The sequence below is a fragment of the Sinohyriopsis cumingii genome, chromosome 11, assembly GCF_028554795.1.
Source record: "Sinohyriopsis cumingii isolate HCF-2022 chromosome 11, ASM2855479v2, whole genome shotgun sequence".
In the NCBI taxonomy this organism is placed as follows: Eukaryota; Metazoa; Mollusca; class Bivalvia; order Unionida; family Unionidae; genus Sinohyriopsis; species Sinohyriopsis cumingii.
The window spans coordinates 54,880,725-54,888,058 of NC_142971.1; positions in this window are offsets into that span (position 1 = coordinate 54,880,725).

Sequence of the window (7,334 nt, forward strand, 5' to 3'; positions counted from 1 at the left end):
AACTAAGTGCACACACACACAGAGAGTCTTGTATTTGCCTTTGAGAAAGACTCCGAGTTGAAAGCACTTAGAGGCCAACTATAAACTAGTTTTACATATACATACAAACAACCACTTTCACATGTTCATGCGTGATGAGCAATTTATTGTATAAAATGCTCCATATAATGTTAAAACTATGTTTCATATTTCTTTAGCGCTACTTGAAGGTGCATCACATGGTTTTGCGCAGAAGAAATGCAAAATTAAATACAAGTAGCAAAGTGACATTTAAGTCGTGCTCCACTGAATGTTTTTCGAATGTTATAATGGAAACTAGAGTATGCAAAAATCCAAGTTTTTTTTGTTTACGTTTATATTGTTATTGTAAAAAATAATATTATCTTAATCATCAGCTTTAAGGGCTTTCATCAATAGGCACACCAAGAACCTTGGCTAAATATTTAGCAAATTTTGTATTTTTCAGTTTTGCAAAGGACGCGAATCCCGAGGAAGAGCTTCGCAAGCTGGCCTAAGTAAGAGTTGATAACCGTCATCTTCAACTCTCCTGCGAAAACATGGTCATGGAGGACTTTTTTTTTTTTGGTGTATTTCATCGTGGGTCAGGCCAATTTTATTCCATTTAGCTCAATACTTTATAAAAATCAACTTTACATACACTGCAATGTCTTACCATCATTTGCATCTCAATTCCAACAAAAATGAAAATGTAAGGTCATTAACGCCAAATCGAAGCCTCTAACTTACCGAGAGTTTCTCTTATTGGGTTATTTTAATTTGTTACTTTGTTTTTGTCGTTAGTGGGTTGTTTTTTTAAAATGTATTCGCGTCTCTTTTACTAGCGGGACGTCTTATTGAGGTCGTTCACCTCCTCTGCTGCTATAATTATCAGTCTTTTATCCAAATATTTTATCAAGACCTATACGATATCGTGTTCGGGGGTCATGTAAATGTACTGTTATAAATCCGTGCGGAGCAGATTGCGCTTGTCCAAAGAAGTTTTTTAATTTAATGATATCCATGTCTCCGCTGCACCATGTTTGATGAATATTTCTTAATGTATGTGTATCAACACCGTTAAACAACTAATACGTTGCAATTATCTCTGATGACTGTCGGATGTTGTGTATATCGTTGAGTAACATAAATTACATCAGTGTTTTTATGCCTACCGCGAGAAAATATTAGAGCGGGATTTGTTTGTTTGTCAGTCATAACATCATCATACACAACTAAATTATTCATAAAACCGTCTAACTCATCTACGGATGGTGCGTCATCAATATCAGTTATAAAATTAATAACATTATCACCGTCTTCCTTTAACAATTTTGGTTTTCATTAAAATCTTTAAGCACACCATAACACTGATAATCATCAACGGATGGTGCTACTAAACACAACTTATCCCACTTGAGCCATCTCATTATTAGATTGAGTAGTAATTGTGTTTTACCTGATCCTGATGGACCTATAATGATAACTCTTATAGAATTTGGTAATTCTGAATGGTGCTTAACTGGCTCGCGCTTTCGTGTTGCTGAGAAATCAATTACATCCATTATACAGATACAATAAATAATATGAATTTATATTGTGTTCGATATAAAACATACACGGCTACGAGTGGACTAGCAACGATAATAACAAAAACATAGAAAAAGTGCACTTACAGGTAAATGCACGCGATGTGGTGCAAGTAAATACAAATTTATCTCCCTTGACAACTCAGGGAAAATCGGTGGTTATGCTGTCGCTTCATTAGCTAAATTACCAGAAACTCTACTGGCTAAGTATCCAGGCGAAAAACACCTTCCGGGATATAATTATTGCGGTCCCGGTACCCGGCTTGATATTAGACTTGACGAGCAAGATGAACCAAAACCTGGAGAATATCCTATAAATGATATTGATCGAGCGTGTCATGCTCATTATGTAGTTTATAAAAGTAAAGATCTTCAACAAAAGCACATAGCAGACGTTAAACTAATTCATGCATTAAAGTCTATAAAAAAATATTTCAGAGAATCATTAGCTAATTGGTTGGTAAGATTTGCAATGAAAGGTAAATTATTATTTGGAGCCAGTAATTAATCATCCAATTATTGAAATAATGGAATCGATTAATTATAGCGCATGGGGATATTGGAAAGGAAGAGCAGTTATTAGTAAACTCGCTGATGCAGCGAATGTTACACATTCTGTTGCTGCAAAATGGTTAGCACGACATGCAATATGGCAAATTTACTTAACACCACCTAAACGAATTCAGCATGCACATTTTGATGTTAGCACTCCTAATGAAGTTCATCAAGTAGATATTTTATTTTTACCACATGCTACTATTAAAATTACCTTACAAATACGCGTTGTTGTTGAGTTTAATTATAGTGGCGTGCGCACAATTGTGCATGTGCCACTTTTTTCTGACTGCACCGCAGCCTGCTAGTTGTTCCTGGGGAAGGGAATGGTGCCACCTCCCCCAGGCTTTTATGGGTTCAAGGAACCCTGATAGTTTGGCCTCAGTCTGTGGGTCCATAAAGGTCCCTTACAGTTGAATGGTTGGCTGTCATTAGTGGGAAGGAGAGCTCGGGAACGGTCCTGGTTGCTTCACATCGCTGGTTTTTTGTTGCATTTGCTTGGTGTTTCTTACGTTTTTTTTTCTTCTTTCCCAATGTTCTAAAAAGGGGGGTATTCTATGCTGTTTATAGAGGTTGTTAGTAGAAATCATGTATGAAGAGAGATTTTCAAGGTTATTATGGTATTACTAGTCGAGGTGTTTAGGGTGTGCTTCCTACGTTATGTCATTTATAAGTTTTTAGATATTGCCTGTTATTTATACCTTATTTAGCAAGAGATCGGAGTCCTAGCCGATTACACGGTTCGTTAAGGACATCTAGGACCGGAGTCCTGGCTGATTACTGGGTTCGTTAAGGACATCTATGACATCCGATTTTGCGGTTTCCTTAGTTTTTATAGGTGCTTTGTAAGTGAATTATTTATTAATATTTTTATTTAGGTAGTTACTGGATCTTTTGGTTTTGTGGGGATAGTAATTATATTTTGTTCCTAAGTCCTGCTGAGTCTATGAATTTATTTATATTTTTATATGCTGATTGTTTATTTTTATTAGAGTCCATAAGTAACTCTGGGTATGTGTGTGGTGATCCAATCTCTTTTTGGTTTTTGATAAATATTTTCCGAGCGGGTTGATATTTTGGGCATATATTGAATACGTGGTGTAGATCTTCGGTGGTGTGGCAGTTAAAGCAGTTAATGGTTGCTGGTTTGGGTCCTATAAACCTTCCAAAACTGCTTGCTAGTTTAGTTTTTCCAGTTATTATCCTGTTCATGGTTTTCTGTTCTAAATAGGTACCCTTAAGTAGCTGTATGTTCCTATCTACATGTTTTGGGGTTTCATGGTGCTTTTTACCTTTTTGTGGAGGAGTTCAAAAAATCTTGCCATTTTTGGTCTATATATGTTTGTGCGAAGCTTAGTGCTTCTGTAGAGCTATAGTTAAGCTTGATAGAGTTTTGATCTCCTAATTTGGTTTGTGCAAATTTGTCTGCTGTTTCGTTGCCAGAGATTCCAGTGTGTGACGGTATCCACATGAGCTCAACTAATTGATGTACTGTGGTGATATCGTTGATTAATTGGCATGCCCTGTCGAGGAATTATTCCCTTGAGTGTGTATTGCGATTTTGGATCGATTTGATGACGCTTAGGGAGTCGCTTATAATGACTGCTTTAGGTATTTCTTTGTCTTTGATCCATTGTAGTGATTCAAGTATAGCCCAGAATTCAGTGGTGTAAATGGAGCAATAGTCAGGTAATCTGGATCCCGCTTGTATATTGAATTCAGGGATGACTATTGCTGCTGCTGTTCTTGGTGGGTTGTTTGTTTTTGATCCATCGGTATATATTTTAACATAGTCCGGGTATTTTTGGTTGATTTCGTTTACCAGTACAGGTTTTAGTAAGTTTTCTTGTCCTTGTTAATTGCCTAATTTGGTAGCTTCAATGTTAATCCTTGGTGATTTTTGTAACCAGGGTGATTTGTTCTGGTCTGTTTTGTTTGTTACCTGTTTTTTAGTAGAGGTATCTTTTCTCTTAGTTAAAGGATTACTTTGCCACTTGGTGTGGTGGGTATGATTTTGGGTTAGAAGACAACTGTACGCTTGTTTTTAGCTATTTTGGTGGGATGGTTGTCTGGGTGGGTATCTAATCGAATGGAGTGTCATAGGAGCAGTTCTTGCCTACGTAATTTTAAGGGTAGTTCTCCTGTTAGTGTTTGTAGTTCTTCTAATGATGTTGAAGGGAGTGTTCCTGTGCATAATAGTAAGGCTTTTCTCTGGATAGTGTCAAGTTTTTGTAGTACAGGTTGCTTAGCAGAGTTATTTGCTTGGCAACCGTAATCCAGTTTTGATCTAATTAGGGTTTTATATATCGTGTGGAGGGTTTCCTGGTTGGATCCCCAGTCAGTCCCTGTGACGTCCCTGAGTAAATTGAGATCTTTGTTACAATTCTGGGTGAGTTGTTCAGTGTGCTGTTTCCATGTGAGGTGGTTGTCAAAGAACATTCCTAGGAATTTTACTACTGTTACGTATTTGATTAATTGATTTTGTATTTAGAAGTTTGGATAGACTAGGTTGTTATTTCGTTTGGAGGTGAATATGATCGCCACAATTTTTTCATGAGATATTTTGAAACCCCATTTGTCCGCTCATCTCCCTATGTTGTCTAGGCTCTGCTGGATTTCTTTAACTACTGTTTTATTGGCAGGATTTCCATTCCTCCATATGCCACTATCATCTGCAAATTGTGACAAGTTCATTTTTGTGGAGGCTGCATTGAGGTCAAGGTCGTTTACCATTAGGTTAAATAGTAGGGGACTTATTACACTGCCTTGCGGTGTTCCATTTTCAAGTGAAAATTCTTCCGAATTGTGTTGCCTATTCTTGTGGTAATTTTCCGGCCTGTGAGGAAATCGCCAATCCAGTTAAACAAGCGTCCAGTTATTCCAAATTGGTTTAATTTGGCCATTAGTCCATTGGTCCATACTAGGTCGAACGCTTTTTCTAGGTCTAGAAAAACCGCTATGAGGTTGCGATCGGTTTTCCTATGTGCGTTAAAAGCTAGTTTGATGTCTGTTTCCAATCTGAGAAGTTGGTCAGTGGTGGACCGTTTGTTCCGAAAGCCACATTGATTTATGGAGAGTAGGTTATTGGTTTCTATGTGGTGTTTTAACCTATTTGCGCTTATTGTCTCCATTATTTTGCAAATAGTGTTTGTAAGGGAGATGGGTCGGTACGAATTTATGTTGTTGGGATCTTTACCTAGCTTGGGGATTGGTATTACTATGGCCTGCTTCCATTTGGTGGGTAGTTGACCTTTATCCCATATCCTATTAAAGAGTTTGATTATGGCTATTGTTATATTGATAGGTAGTTTTTTTTATAGATAATGTAACCTAACTGATCCTTACCAGGGGATGTTTCGTTTTTGGATCATAGGGCTATCTCCCATTCGTGTACTGTGATGTCGCTATTTAGGTGAGATTCTTTTGTTCCTTGGTCTTGAAACATTTGAGGTTGGGTTTCCTCCATTAGTTTTTTGTGTTCTTGAAAGTGTCTGGTGTGGCTATTGTTGCTACTCATGTTCGAAAAATGCTTCGCTAGGAGGTCTGCCTTATCTTTGTTTGTTATGGCATTTTTAATTTTGGGACTGAGGTAGTTGCTTTCCTTTTTATGGCTTTTATCTTGTCCCATATTTGTTTTGAGTTCGATTTTAGACTCAGTTTAGAGCAAAAGGTTTTGCCATAGATTAATTTTAGCAGTTTTGATAGTTTGTTTTAGTGCTTTTTCTTTATCTTTATATTGCTGGAAGTAGATAGAATTTTTGGCGCGTTTATATATATTTAAGGCCCTTTTGTGTCTTTATTTGATATAGTGCACTGTTTGGTCCACCATGGTACAGGGTTTTTATTTTGGATATTAGTTGTCTTTGGGATGCATCGGTTAGCTGTCTCTATAATTGTGTCTGTTATGTTATCATAATACATGTCAATATTTGGGCTTTCTAAGTTATCTGGATTTGTTCTAGCTAGTAATAATTGGAACTGGTCCCAGTCTGCCTGTTGGTACCTCCATTTAAGTGTTTAGTCCACCATGGTACAGGGTTTTTATTTTGGATATTAGTTGTCTTTGGGATGCATCGGTTAGCTGCCTCTATAATTGTGTCTGTTATGTTATCTGGATTTATTCTAGCTAGTAATAATTGGAACTGGTCCCAGTCTGCCTGTTGGTACCTCCATTTAGGTGGGGTTTCGTTTGGAATGTGTTTTTGTCTGAATATTGATTGTGATGGGTAAATGGTCACTTCCTAACGTATCTTCTTGATCCACCCACCAACTATGGGGTAGTGATGGTTAGGTCTATGGCTGAGAGAATGGTATCCTCAGGGTTTAATCTAGTGTTCGACCCGTCATTTAAGATGACCAGATTGTTCTCAGTTATCCATTTTTCAACCATTTTCCCTCTTTGATCTTTCTTTTTACCTCCCCATAATTCACTCTGTGCGTTGAATTCGCCACAGATAATTAGATTGTTGTTGTTGTTATAGATGATTGCCCTTGGTGAGATTAGGTTGGTAATGCAGAAGGTACCCCCTGGGTCGTATGCATTTATTATTTGAATGTTTGTGGTTCCTATATTTATCATTACTGACATTATTTCGATGATATTATTGATGTTTAGGTTAGGGGGTACTTTTGTTATTTCATAGTAGATTAGTGTATCTATAAAAAAATTGCTAGTCCACCCCCTTTCTGCCCCCTGGGTCTATTTTTACAGATTCCCTGGGTATAGCCTTGTAGTTTGTGCAGGCGATTGTGTTCTTGTGTTATGAGGATTTCCTGTAGGCAGATTACGTCTGGTTTTACGGCCGTATTATTCAGTTTGTTCTGCAGTTCTGATAGGGTTTTAAAGATTCCTCTGCAGTTCCATTGCCAGATGGTGATTTTATTATATTTGTTCTATCCATTTTTGACGTTGTCTTTATCTGTTAGTCTTGTGGTCAAATCAGCTAGTATGGTGAAAATGGTTTTGATGATTTTCATTATGCTATTGAGATCTTGTATTAGGATTCTGTTGTTAGGTTCATTACTTCATGTATTAATTCTGTGTTGGTGTGTATGTTGGTTTGTTTGCACGTTTCTCGGATTAGTTATTTCATTTTTGGTGAATTTTGGGGTGCTGGTTATGGTTATGTGGTCTAATTGTAGGGAGTTTAAGGTATGTAGATTACTGTCAAATTCATTTGTTAGGTTTGGAAT